General features: G+C 45.6%; 1 long non-coding RNA gene across 1 annotated transcript; it reads left to right on the top strand.

Annotated features, from left to right (window-relative positions):
- The first annotated feature begins 5,104 nt into the window (after positions 1-5,104).
- LOC141021345 (uncharacterized) lies at positions 5,105-8,970 on the top strand. The gene is made up of 2 exons (XR_012182305.1): positions 5,105-6,514; positions 8,692-8,970. It is a non-coding gene; the product is annotated as an uncharacterized lncRNA (long non-coding RNA).
- Positions 8,971-14,395: the final 5,425 nt, after the last annotated feature.

The raw sequence follows: 14,395 nt of genomic DNA, 5'->3' as shown, positions 1-14,395 counted from the left end.
GCTAGCTGCGCTTACTACTGTCTGCTTCCTGCCGCTACTGCTTTGTTGTTCTGCTGCCGCTGCCGCCTTGCTCTTTGCTGTTGGTACTCTTGCCGTAGCTACTGCTCTTTGCTATTGCCGCTAGGTACTGCAGCTCCGGTTACTAGCTGCTGTTGCTCACGGCTTTGCATGCCATGGCCATGGCCAAGTGCATCATGTGCGTGCTGTGTGTGGGTGGCCGGCTGGCCAATTGGCAGTGGTGGCCGGCCCTGATTAGATTAGGGACTAATCCCCCTCTAATACTAATACACTTTGAGTCTGTTACATGTGGCCCCCACTAGGTAAATTGTTTAACTAAAATAATTTTAACACATGTTACGCTTACATGTGGGTCCACTGACCCTGTTGACTGGTCAATCATTGACCTGGTCAACAGTCAACCAAACCACCTGACCCCACTGTCATACACGGCTAGGCAACCCATGTGTACCCATAGCAATTCTGCCTTTTAAATTCGAATTAATAAAATTCCTGAAAATAAAAAATGCAATAGACTTTGAGAAATTCATATAAAATAAACCGTAAGTCGGATGAAAATGTTTTCTATATGGAAGTTGCTCAGAAAAATCCAACGAATCCGAATACGCATTTTGTTCATCTGTCACATGCCCCTAGCATGCTGAACATGGAACCGTCCCCTCTCTTTTCATCTGTCCGGAAAACGCCAGACACCGAAAAACCCTTCGGATGTTTTCCTTCTCCGTCTGCAACGTCTAGCACTATGATAGTTCACCCCTAACACCACGTATTGCCATGTTATGCTTTGTGATGCTTTGATTGCTCTATTATTTATTGTGTTCCCCGTCTGTTACTTCTTTCCGGTAGACCCCGAGACCGCTGCCGATACCCCCGTGATCGACGACGACGACGACGACGATGTGGAGATGGGTTGACCTGGAGGGTGCCCGCGAGATAATTACGAGGCGTGGCCGGGCATTCCTAGCCCTTGCCGCAAGTCCTCGAGACGGGGCAACGGGGTCAAATCTTTCGTGAGTCTCTGCTTGTTACCGCGCATTTCTAATCCACTACGATTTGGATATTTGATCCGAGGGGCCTCTGGCCTGATAGCACTAACCATCACGTGGGCATAGTATGGGCGTTCTGCGTCGTATGCATCAGCCGAAGCTTAATAGACGTCATGTGACTGAGCGGCGCGCGCCGGGTTGGACTGGTAAGCTCCCGCCTTTTTTAAGGAGGTAGCTAGGTCTGCTCACCGGCCGCCCACGCAACGTGCAGGAGTTCCCGGGGCGATGGCCCATGACCCCTGGGGGCATAGGTTTAGTCCGGCGTGCTTGACCTCTCTATTAAGCCTAGGTCGGGTTGCAGCGTATTGTTTGGCCGAGGCCGGGCATGACCCAGGAAAGTGTGTCTGGCCGGAGTTAATAAAGCGTGGTGGGTAAGTTGGTGCACCCCTGCAGGGAAGAAAACATCTATCGATAGCTTGTCCTATGGTAACAGACACTTGGAGTTGTATCCCGATCGATACAACTAGAACTGGATACTTGTGATGAGTAATGGATTGTGATGATAACTGGATAGTATAGCTCTGAGATTGCTTTCTCGCAGGGAGTCGAGAAAGGATCTCTGGCCGAGGCTGATAACACTACTACTACTTTACTTTAGGCTACTCTACTCCCTCATGTTGCTGCAAGATGGTGGTTTCCAGAAGATGCTAGTCTTCGATAGGCTAGGCTTTCCCCTTCTCTTCTGGTATTCTGCAGTCCAGTCCACAGATACAGCCCTTTTCATTGATACCGATGCATATGTAGTGTAGATCCTTGCTTGCGAGTACTTTGGATGAGTACTCACGATTGCTTTGCTACCCCTTTTTTCCCCTTTCTTCTTTTTTCCGGTGGATGCAACCAAATGTCGGAGCCCAAGAGCCAGATGCCACCACCGATGCCTACTACTACGTGGAGACCGACGATGACCAGGAGTAGTTAGGAGGCTCCCAGGGAGGAGGCCTTGCCTTTTCGATCGATGTTGCTTTTGTGCTAGCCTTCTTAAGGCAAACTTGTCTAACTTAGGTCTGTACTCAGATATTGTTGCTTCCGCTGACTCTTGTGTATTCGAGCTTATGTATTCGAGCCCTCGAGGCCCATGGCTTGTAATATAAAGCTTGTATTATTTTATTTTGTGTCTAGAGTTGTGTTGTGATATCTTCCCGTGAGTCCTTGATCTTGATCGTACACATTTGCGTGTATGATTAGTGTACGATTGAATCGAGGTTGTCACAAGTTGGTATCAGAGCCGACTACCTGTAGGTAGCCCCCTTCCAACTCCTTGGCCGAAGTCGAGTCTAGTCATTGAAAAACTTTTACTAACATGGCTGTGTGGCTTATGGGCCCACGTCGCTATTGGGTGGTATTAGGATCTTTTATTCCTCGTCTATACTCTGGGACTCTGTTCTCTCTTCTATTCGGGTTAAATGAATTTACTAACTACATTAGGTTCTCGTAACGACTTTCCCCGGAGAGCCCCTTCATTCCGGATGGTTGCCTGCTTCACGAGAAGACTTCGAAGATACTCTCCAATCTACTCCCGAGAACTTGTGTCCATTTTCTTTTGCAATCCCTTAACACCATTGAATCCTTATGGATAACTACGTACCTTGTTGTTCATACTTCCATCCCTAGTTGTTCTTGTTATTACCAGATACCTGAAAGTATCTCCGACTTTCGAGAATCTTTTTCCGACTGCTTGCAGCTCCTTTCCGCCTGAATAACCCTATGAATAATTTGTCACACTTATTGGGGATTTGTTCATCCCCAGTTGTTTATATGTCTCACAAAATTCTTCGGAATACTATTCGATCTTCCGATAATCCTTAGTAGCCTATTGCTCCTGTTTTTCCTTATCGTCTTGCATTATGGTTAATTCCATATGTCTAACAATATTCATTAAACTCCTTTGAGTTTGGCATTCTTATCCTATTGATTCGACATGTGCGTGAATGCACACATTCATTAGTTATTCCCTGGTAATTATTTATCCTTCTGGCTCAGACTCCACTCCGGGCATGAGCTGGTTCTCGGCAAATCAAACCTTGAATGATTGTCGGTCTATGTCTTTTCTACTTACTTATCTTTTGATTAGAGCAACTGCTTCTAATCCCCCAAATTGGAAATCATAATTCCTTTGCATTTAAGCTTTTGAATTATCAGATATTCCCAAATTCTGATGCCTCTGCATTATTTCTTCTTCTGATTGAATATCGATACTCACATGAGCTCCATTGTGGATCGCCAGATCCATTATTGGATTATCATCCGACAGTGTCCTTCATATTCAAAGAATCTCATGAAGTTCTTTCCCAGATACATAATGCCTTTGGTAATTGTATCCTCTCCTTTTGTCAACCATTCTCTGCTTTCGAGCTTGTGTTGTTTACTTCTGAAGTTTGTGAAATAGGTTCCTAAGATGCCCCTAAGGGTTGAACCTATGCCTTCCCTAATCCGTATGAACCCAAGAGTTTTCACGAGTCATACTCTTTTGACATTTTGCCAGATAAAATGTCAACACTACAACTTCATTGAACGCGAGAAGTGAAGGAAAGGTTATGCATTGGAGAAGTGGGAGTCGACCTTGAACTTTGTGTTCATGCCCATGGAAACGATGTAGATCTTATCATAGATGCTTCTCGTAACAATGATTGTCCCCATGGTATAAATTGATCTCGTATCTGTGATTTGTCTTTCGCGATCGTGGTTCTGACCATATTGTTCTTCTTTGATCCCATTTCTCGGACAAGTTAAAGTACCTATCTTCTGTATATCAGTTCACCGGTCCAACCTCTATCCTGATCTACCTTCGAGTTTTACCCTCCAGTATCTCGAGGATATCATGCCATTGCACCAAATCTTATAAACTTTTGATGAACACTACCTTTCCCTGTCATTGTCACTTCATGGGTTCTGGGTTGTTTGTCAACCGATCACACTGATAAGTGAATCGATCCCGCACTCCGATTCAATAACTATAAGTATTTTTCGTTGCTTACGAGTTTAATAATACTTCGAGCCATTCCTAGCCTGATCGGCTATATCATTATCGTGGTAAATTTTAACTGTGCTACCTGGTCCTTCCCGGAGCACAATTTTCGACGATGAGCTAAGCTTACGTCGATCTTCCTCCTCAAATCATTTCACCTTGAACAGCAAGCCTGATTCCGAGATTGTGTCATATTCGTGGTTCCGATAAACCTTCCGCCTCAAAATTCCTTTGACTTGATGACATCGCCGATCGATTACATCTTCATGAAATCTCTCGACAATTGTGTCGTGATCGTCACCAACAATCTGAGCTCTTCCAGTATATCAATTGAATTCATAAGGAGAAATACCATCCTTGCCCCTCGGTGATTTGTGTTATCATCGACAACATTCTTGTCTCCCCCCCGACACAAACTTGTTCATATAAATTTTGGAAATACATCCTTTTTGACATATCGGTGGGTTGTTGCTGAACCCATCGGCCACATCCTCATCTTTTCCTTGCTGAAATTGTATGACTTAAATTATAAGTTGTTTCCGATGGGTCCTTTGTGAATCCAAAGACTGACCTTTATCTGATGATCATGTCAATGCTATCCCGAAGCATGACTGTGGTATTCTGTTCATCAACAAGAACATTGGAAGCGCAATGCTTAATGTTTCTTGATCAATTATCCAAACACCATGGCATGGGTAACGTCAGGAGTTTCGTCGCCCCTTTTTCCAAATTGTTATCTGCTTGTTGTCCTGATGGGTATATCAATCTCTGCTTGTCCTTTGGGAGGGTATACTCGGATATGTGAGTATAAACACCTTTTCCTTTCCATTTGACTGATTAATACAATAATCACATTTTCCTTTCCATTGTTTTGTTTAACCTTTCTTGTGATCTATATGATATAAGCAGTAATAGTTCACTGCTTATGTAAACACCTCGGTGTACAATTTGTTAGTAAGACCCTGTTATTATTGCGGTTGACATTCCACTAACCACCAATGGACGAGAACTTTGCCTATTGGTCCGCCTTGTCTCAATGAGCAGGAAAATTGTTCTCTTCGTCCCTCGCCCTTGGTACCAACGTTGTTGCCAAGATAACTAACAGACTATCCTCTGACATGCCATGCTACCATGACCGTGCAATATGTCAGCATCCGTCCTACTTTTGAAGCACATGGTGGGCCCATAACCCATAGTTCCACAGGATCGAAACTTGACTCTCCTGTACAACCTTGATTCTGAAGTATACTTTACACTTGGCTTCGTATGTATTTTACGAGCCACCTTCCCTCACTTATTCTATCCCCGCGTCAGACGCGATATTTATTTCTTTGCTCTGAGCCCCTCTCACCCTCTGTTTCAGGCATCAAACATTTGCCTACGGCTTGAAAATTCTCATGCCTACTTTAGTTCTCTCGATGTTTTATTAAGTTTCAACTCGAGAGATACTTCTGCCTCATTCCCTGAATTATTCACCAGATAATTAACCCTATAAGGGCCAGTTCTCCCGAAGTTACTCTTTACTTCCCCACTTAAATCTCGGGACGAGATTTCTTGTAGTGGAGGAGATTTGTAACACCCCCAGTGTCATGCTACAGTAATCCCATGTTAATGGTGTCATGTCATCATGTTACTGTTGCTAATCTTCACTTTATCCAAATCACAATTCAAATTCAAATCCAATCTAAAATCAAAAATTCAAATTTGTTAAACATGAAAACTAAAATGTTCGACTTGTCGCAAATAATCGTTTGTTAATATTGGTGGTAAACCAACATTTTTATATAGTACTTTAATACCCTAAATTAATCAAAACAGTGGCCTAAATATTAATTTAATCACTTTTTAAATTATAAAATTCAATAAGCTATTTTTATTTTGGAGGCAAACTAATTTTGGCAGTAGCTTAATTTATAATGTTATTTTCGGTGCAAATTTTGTATTTTACAAAGCTAGAAATAAGAGAAACAGAAAAGAAAATGCAAAAAAGAAGAAGAGTAAAGGCCTAAACTAATACTGTCCAAGTGAGCTCTAGTGTGCACATGGCCCAGCCCACCCCCTTGCCATCCCCAACCTACAGTAGAGGCAGAGGGCGTGGAGGCCATCTGCCATGGCGCCGGCCACGTGCCGGGCATCCACGGCCTCCTCTTTGCCTGCAAAAGCCGCGCAGGCCTCCCCCCGTGTGACCTAGACTCTGTCCGCCCCCTTTTCCCTGCGCTGTTTCCCGACTCTCTGCCTCGTTCGCCCGAGCGCGGTCGCTGACGCGCCGCCGTCGATCCCGCGGCCACCAGCCACCCTGCGCCGCACGGAGACATCTAGGAGAACCGCGGTGCTCCTCTTCTTCATCTACGCAGAAGAACTCGAGTCGGGGACCAACACAGCGCTGGATCGGCATCGTCTCCTACCTCCGGTCGTCAGTGTTTGCTGCGTCGATCTGCTCACCCTCGACCCCTCCGGCTTCATCGAGCCCTCCTCGAGCTCCGTTGTGAGCCACTCTTCCAAACCCCCCTCTCCCTATTGTCGATTAGTCGCCGTAGCCGCCGTCCCCGAGCTCGTCCATGGCCGCGCCGTGCTGTACGCGCACCTGCTCGGTTGCTGCTATTGCTTGCTTCCTGCTGCTCTGCTACTGCGGCCCTTCGTCGCCTCGCTGCCCGGCCCGTGCACGCCCCGCCACGCCTCAACCCGCGCCCCCTGCCCTGCCGCCTGATGTTGCGCCGTTGCCGCGCTGCCCGCAGCTGCTCTAGCCGTTGTTGTTGCTCTGCTAGCTGCGCTTACTACTGTCTGCTTCCTGCCGCTGCTACTTTGTTGTTCTGCTGCCGCTGCCGCCTTGCCCTTTGCTGCTGGTACTCTTGCCGTAGCTACTGCTCTTTGCTATTGCCGCTAGGTACTGCAGCTCCGGTTACAAGCTGCTGTTGCTCACGGCTTTGCATGCCATGGCCATGGCCAAGTGCATCATGTGCGTGCTGTGTGTGGGTGGCCGGCTGGCCAATTGGCAGTGGTGGCCGGCCCTGATTAGATTAGGGACTAATCCCCCTCTAATACTAACACACTCTGAGTCTATTACATGTGGCCCCCACTAGGTAAATTTTTTAACTAAAATAATTTTAACGCATGTTACGCTTACATGTGGGTCCACTAACCCTGTTGACTGGTCAATCATTGACCTGGTCAACAGTCAACCAAACCACCTGACCCCACTGTCATACACGGCTAGGCAACCCATGTGTACCCATAGCAATTCTGCCTTTTAAATTCGAATTAATAAAATTCCTGAAAATAAAAAATGCAATAGACTTTGAGAAATTCATATAAAATAAACCGTAAGTCGGATGAAAATGTTTTCTATATGGAAGTTGCTCAGAAAAATCCAATGAATCCGAATACGCATTTTGTTCATCTGTCACATGCCCCTAGCATGCTGAACATGGAACCGTCCCCTCTCTTTTCATTTGTCCGGAAAACGCCAGACACCGGAAAAACCCTCCGGATGTTTTCCTTCTCCGTCTGCAACGTCTAGCACTACGATAGTTCACTCCTAACACCGCGTGTTGCCTTGTTCTGATTTGTGATGCTTTGATTGCTCTATTATTTATTGTGTTCCCCGTCTGTTACTTCTTTCCGGTAGACCCCGAGACCACTGCCGATACCCCCGTGATCGACGACGACGATGACGATGTGGAGACGGGTTGACCTGGAGGGTGCCCGCGAGATAATTACGAGGCGTGGCCGGGCATTCCTAGCCCTTGCCGCAAGTCCTCGAGACGGGGCAACGGGGTCAAATCTTTCGTGAGTCTCTGCTTGTTACCGCGCATTTCTAATCCACTACGATTTGGATATTTGATCCGAGGGGCCTCTGGCCTGATAGCACTAACCATCACGTGGGCATAGTATGGGCGTTCTGCGTCGTATGCATCAGCCGAAGCTTAATAGACGTCATGTGACTGAGCGACGCGCGCCGGGTTGGACTGGTAAGCTCCCGCCTTTTTTAAGGAGGTAGCTAGGTCTGCTCACCGGCCGCCCACGCAACGTGCAGGAGTTCCCGGGGCGATGGCCCATGACCCCTGGGGGCATAGGTTTAGTCCGGCGTGCTTGACCTCTCTATTAAGCCTAGGTCGGGTTGCAGCGTATTGTTTGGCCGAGGCCGGGCATGACCCAGGGAAGTGTGTCGGGCCGGAGTTAATCGAGGGTGGTGGGTAAGTTGGTGCACCCCTGCAGGGAAGAAAACATCTATCGATAGCTTGTCCTATGGTAACAGACACTTGGAGTTGTATCCCGATCGATACAACTAGAACTGGATACTTGTGATGAGTAATGGATTGTGATGATAACTGGATAGTATAGCTCTGGGATTGCTTTCTCGCAGGGAGTCGAGAAAGGATCTCTGGCCGAGGTTGATAACACTACTACTACTTTACTTTAGGCTACTCTACTCCCTCTTGTTGCTGCAAGATGGTGGTTTCCAGAAGATGCTAGTCTTCGATAGGCTAGGCTTTCCCCTTCTCTTCTGGCATTCTACAGTCCAGTCCACAGATACAGCCCTTTTCATTGATACCGATGCATATGTAGTGTAGATCCTTGCTTGCGAGTACTTTGGATGAGCACTCACGGTTGCTTTGCTACCCCTTTTCCCCCTTTCTTCTTCTTTCCGGTTGATGCAACCAGATGTCGGATCCCAAGAGCCAGATGCCACCGCCGATGCCTACTACTACATGGAGACCGACGACGACCAGGAGTAGTTAGGAGGCTCCCAGGCAGGAGGCCTTGCCTTTTCGATCGATGTTGCTTTTGTGCTAGCCTTCTTAAGGCAAACTTGTCTAACTTATGTTTGTACTCAAATATTGTTGCTTCCGCTGACTCTTGTGTATTCGAGCCCTCGAGGCCCATGGCTTGTAATATAAAGCTTGTATTATTTTATTTTGTGTCTAGAGTTGTGTTGTGATATCTTCCCGTGAGTCCTTGATCTTGATCGTACACATTTGCGTGTATGATTAGTGTACGATTGAATCGAGGGCGTCACAACTATGGTTTGGCAAGAAACCTAAGTTGTTGTTTCTTAAGGTTTGGGGCTACGATGCTTACGTCGATAGGCTTCGGCTAGAAAAGCTCGAAACCAAAGCAGAAAATTGTGTCTTCATAGAATACCCAAACAGGATGATTGGGTATACCTTCTATCTCAGATCTGAGGGCAAAGTGTTTGTCACTATGAACAGGTCCTTTCTCAAGAAAGAGTTTCTTTTGAAAGAATTGAGTGGGAGGAAGATAGAACTTGATGAGGTTGTTGAACCTTCACTTCAACCAGAGAGTAGCGCAGCACAGAAAGATGTTTCTGTGGCAACTACGTCAGTTGAAGAGAAAGCTAATGATGATGATCATGGAGCTTCAGATCAAGTTACTATCGAACCTCGTAGGTCGACAAGGGTGTGTGCAACTTCTGAGTGGTAACCCTGTCTTAAAGGTCATGTTGTTGGACAACGATGAACCTATGAGCTATGAAGAAGCGATGGTGGGCCCGGATTCCAACAAATGGATAGGAGCCATGAAATCTGAGATAGGATCCATGTATGAGAACAAAATATGGACTTTGGTGGACTTGCCCGATGATCGGCAAGCCATTTAGAATAAATGGATCTTTAAGAAGAAGACAGACGCTGATGGTAATGTCACCATTTATGAAGCTCGACTTGTCTCAAAGAAGTTTCCGACAAGTTCAAGGAGTTAACTGTGATGAGACTTTCTCAATCATAGCGATGCTAAAGTCTGTTAGAATTATGTTAGCAGTTGCTGCATTTTCATCTACGACATCTGGCAGATGGATGTCAAAACAAAGTTTCCTTGACGGTTTCCGTAAGGAAAGGATGTATGTGATACAATCAGAAGGTTTTGTCGATCCTAAGGATGCTAAAAGGTATGCAAACTCCAGCGATCCTTCTATGGACTGGAGCAAGCATGTCGGAGTTGGAACATACGCTTTGATGAGGTGATCAAAGCATTTGGGTTTATACAAAGTTTGCAAGAAACTTGTATTTGCAAGAAAGTGAGTGGGAGCACTACAACATTTTGATAAGTATATGTGGATGACATATTGATGATGTAGAATTTCTAGAAAGCATAAAGGGTTGTTTGAATGGAGTTTTTCAAAGGAAGACCTATGTAAAACTGCTTACATATTGGGTATCAAGATCTATAGAGATAGATCAAGACGCCTGATAAGACTTTCACAGAGCACATACCTTGACATGATCTTGAAGGAGTTCAAGATGGATCAGTCAAAGAAGGAGTTCTTGCCTGATTTGTAAGGTTTGAAGTTAAGACTTGAAGCTCGACCACGGCAGAAGAAAGAGAAAGGACGAAAGTCGTCCCCTATGCCTTAGCCATAGGCTCTATACAATATGCCATGTTGTGTACCGCGATGTGCCTTGCCACGTGTCTGGCAAGGGGGTATAAGAGTGATCCAGGAGTGGATCATTGGACAGCGGTTAAAATTGTCCTTGGGGATAAGGAAATGTTTCTCGATTATGGAGGTGATGAAGAGTTCGGCGTAAAGGGTTACGTCGATGCAAGCTTTAACACCTATCCGGATGACTCTGAGTAGCAAACCGGATACGTATAGTGGAGCAACCATTTGGAATATCTCCAAGTGGACCACAGTAGCAACATCTACAATATGAAATAGAGATTTGCGAAGAACACACGGATCTGAATGTTGCAGACCCATTGACTAAAACCTCACTTGTAAGCATAACATGATCAAACCCTAGAACTCATTGAGTGTTCATCACATGGTGATGTGAACTAGATTATTGACTCTAGTAAACTCTTGGGTGTTAATCACATGGCGATGTGAACTAGATTATTAACTCTAGTAAACTCTTCGAGTGTTAGTCACATGGCGATGTGAACTATGAGTGTTAATCACATAACGACGTGAACTAGATTATTGACTCTAGTGCAAGTTGGAGACTGTTGGAAATATGCCCTAGAGGCAATAATAAAATGGTTGTTATTATATTTCCTGGTTCATGATAATTGTCTATTGTTCATGCTATAATTGTATTGACCGGAAACCGTAATACATGTGTGAATACATAGATCGTAATGTATCCCTAGTAAGCCTCTAGTTGACTAGCTCGTTGATCAATAGATGGTTGTGGTTTCCTGACCATGGACATTAGATGTCATTGATAATGGCAGAATGATGTGATGGACAAGACCCAATCCTAAGCATAGCACAAGATCGTGTAGTTCGTTTGCTAGAGCTATTCTAATGTCAAGTATCTTTTCCTTAGACAATGAGATTGTACAACTCCCGGATGCCGTAGGAATGCTTTGGGTGTATCAAACGTCACAACGTAACTGGGTGACTATAAAGGTGCACTACAGGTATCTTCGAAAGTGTTTGTTGGGTCGGCACGAATCAAGACTGGGATTTGTCACTCCGTGTGACGGAGAGGTATCTCTGGGCCCACTCGGTAATGCATCATCATAATGAGCTCAATGTGACTAAGGAGTTAGTCACGGGATCATGTGTTACGGAACGAGTAAAGAGACTTGCCGGTAACAAGACTGAACGAGGTATGGAGATACCGACGATCGAATCTCGGGCAAGTAGCATACCGATGGACAAAGGGAATTGTCTACGGGATTAATTGAATCCCCGACATCGTGGTTCATCCGATGAGATCATCGTGGAACATGTGGGAGCCAATATGGGTATCCAGATCCCGCTATTGGTTATTGACCGGAGAGGTGTCTCGGTCATGTCTGCATGGTTCCCGAACCCGTAGGGTCTACACACTTAAGGTTCAGTGACGCTAGAGTTGTTATGGGAAATAGTATGTGGTTACCGAAGGTTGTTCGGAGTCCCGGATGAGATCCCGGACGTGACGAAGAACTCCGCAATGCTCCGGAGGTGAAGATCGATATATTGGATGAAGGGTATTGGAGTCCGGAAGTGTTCCGGGGGTACCAGGATATGTCCAGCATGACCGAAAGGTGTTTCGGGGGCCCTGACAAGTGTTGCAGGGCCTCATGGGCCAAGGGGAGGGGGGCAAACCAGCCCACTAAGGGGCTGTGCGCCCCCACACCCTTTCCCACGTTGCTTGGGGAGGTGGGGCGCCTCCACCTGACTTGGGAGGCAAGCCTCCACCTGGCTTGGCTTGGGGGGCAAGTCTCCCTAGGGTTTTCCTAGGGAGATCCAATCTTCCCTGGCCGCGACCCTTCCCTGGCGCAGCCCTCCCCCTCTCCAACACCTCCTCCTCCTCGGTAGTGCTTGGCGAAGCCCTGCCGGAAAACTGCAAGCTCCACCACCACGCCGTCGTGCTGCCAGAGCTCTCCCTCAACTTCTCCTCTCCCCTTGCTGGATCAAGAAGGAGGAGACGTCCTCGGGCTGTACGTGTGTTGAACGCGGAGGCGCCGTCCATTCGGCGCTAGATCGGATCTTCCGCGATTTGAATCGCCGCGAGTACGACTCCATCAACCGCGTTCTTGTAACGCTTCCGCTTAGCGATCTTCAAGGGTATGAAGATGCACTCCCTTTCTCTCTCTCTTTGCTAGCATCTCCTAGATTGATCTTGGTGACACGTAGGAAAATTTTGAATTATTACTACGTTCCCAACAGAAACCACCTCAAAGCTATTCTTTCAGATCAATCTATCCTAGAGTTCGTACTAAAATAACACAAGCTATTCTTTTTGATCGATCTAATCAAGAGGTCGTACTAAAATAACACCATATGACACACATCAACTAATTCTAATGTCACCTAGATACTCCAATGTCACCACGAGTATCCGTGAGTTAATTTCTACGATATGCATTAAACAACTTCATGATCATAATATTCAATCCACACAAAGAACTACAAAGAGACCCCAAAGTTTCTATCGGAGAAAAGATAATAAAAACGTGCATCAACCCCTATGCATAGATTACCCCAATGTCACCTCGGGAATCTGCAAGTTGAGTGCCATAACATACATCATGTATTCTCATATCTGAATATTCAATCCGACAAGACAAAACTTCAAAGGGTAAAGATTCAATTCATCACAACAAGAGTATAGAGGGGAGAAACATCATATGATCCATCTATGTTAACAAAGCCCATGATATAGATCACGAGAGAGAGAGAGAGAGATTAAACACATAGCTACTAGTACAAACCCTCAGCCGCGAGGGTGAACTACTCCCTCCTCAGCCCCGAGGGTGAACTACTCCCTCCTCATCGTGGTGTCCGCCGGGATGATGAAGATGGCCACCGGTGATGATTCCCCCCTCCGGCAGGGTGCAGGAACGGGTCTAGATTAGTTTTCGGTGGCTACAGAGCCTTGCGACGGTGGAACTTCTGATCTAGGTTAAGCCCGAGGGTTTTCAAAAAATTTGTGAATTTATAGGATAAAGTGGGGGTGCGGGAGGCCACCGAGGTGGGCACAACCCACCTGGGCGCGCCTGGGGGCGCCCTGGTGGGTTGTGCCCCCCTCGGGGCACCCCCCAGGTGCTGCTCTGGCCCATCTTGGGTGTTCTGGTCCATAAAAAATCTCCAGCAAGTTTCGCGGTGTTAGACTCCGTTTGATATTGATTTCCTGCGATGTAAAAAACAAGCAAAAAACAGCAACTGGCACTGGGCACTGGGTCAATAGGTTATTCCCAAAAAATGATATAAAGTTGCTATAAAATGGTTGTAAAACATCTAAGAATGATAAAATAACAGCATGAATACTTCATAAATTATAGATACGTTGGAGACGTATCAGCATCCCCAAGCTTAATTCCTACTCGTCCTCGAGTAGCTAAATGATAAAAGAAATAATTTATGAAGTGTGAATGCTAGCAAAGTGCATAAGTTTGATCAATGATAATTTCAGTCACTTTTTCCAGCATCATAACAACAATTCTTTCTCATAAAATTTCTCATGTTATAGTGGCAACCAATGCACATGTTAATGTTCAAACAATGAACTCTCTTGAAACTCAACAACCTATGTTCTTAGTCACCAAGCAATTGCAATTCAACTTATTCAACAGAGTTTAAGTAAGAGCTCCACATACTCAACCATCATATAGTCTTCTATGATTGCTAACACTCACCGCATACACATGAGCAAAACGTTTCAACCGGACACATAGAATGATAGGGGCTTATTGTTTTGCCTCCCAACGTATTCACCTCAAGGGTGATGTCAACAATAATAACTCATGCCGCCCATATTCAACTAGACATATGTGCCTAGATCTTTCCTCACCACATGATGCTTGCCAAAAGAGAAAAATAAAAAGGAATAGAGAGAATAACTTTGACTCTTTGCATAAAAATAAATACAGAAAATTAAAAGATAGGCCCTTCGCAGAGGGAAGCATAGGTTGCCAT

Source organism: Aegilops tauschii, chromosome 1 (genome assembly GCF_002575655.3).
Source record: "Aegilops tauschii subsp. strangulata cultivar AL8/78 chromosome 1, Aet v6.0, whole genome shotgun sequence".
NCBI lineage: Eukaryota > Viridiplantae > Streptophyta > Magnoliopsida > Poales > Poaceae > Aegilops > Aegilops tauschii.
Note: the sequence above shows the minus strand (reverse complement) of the source record. Positions and strands in the feature narration are given on the sequence as shown.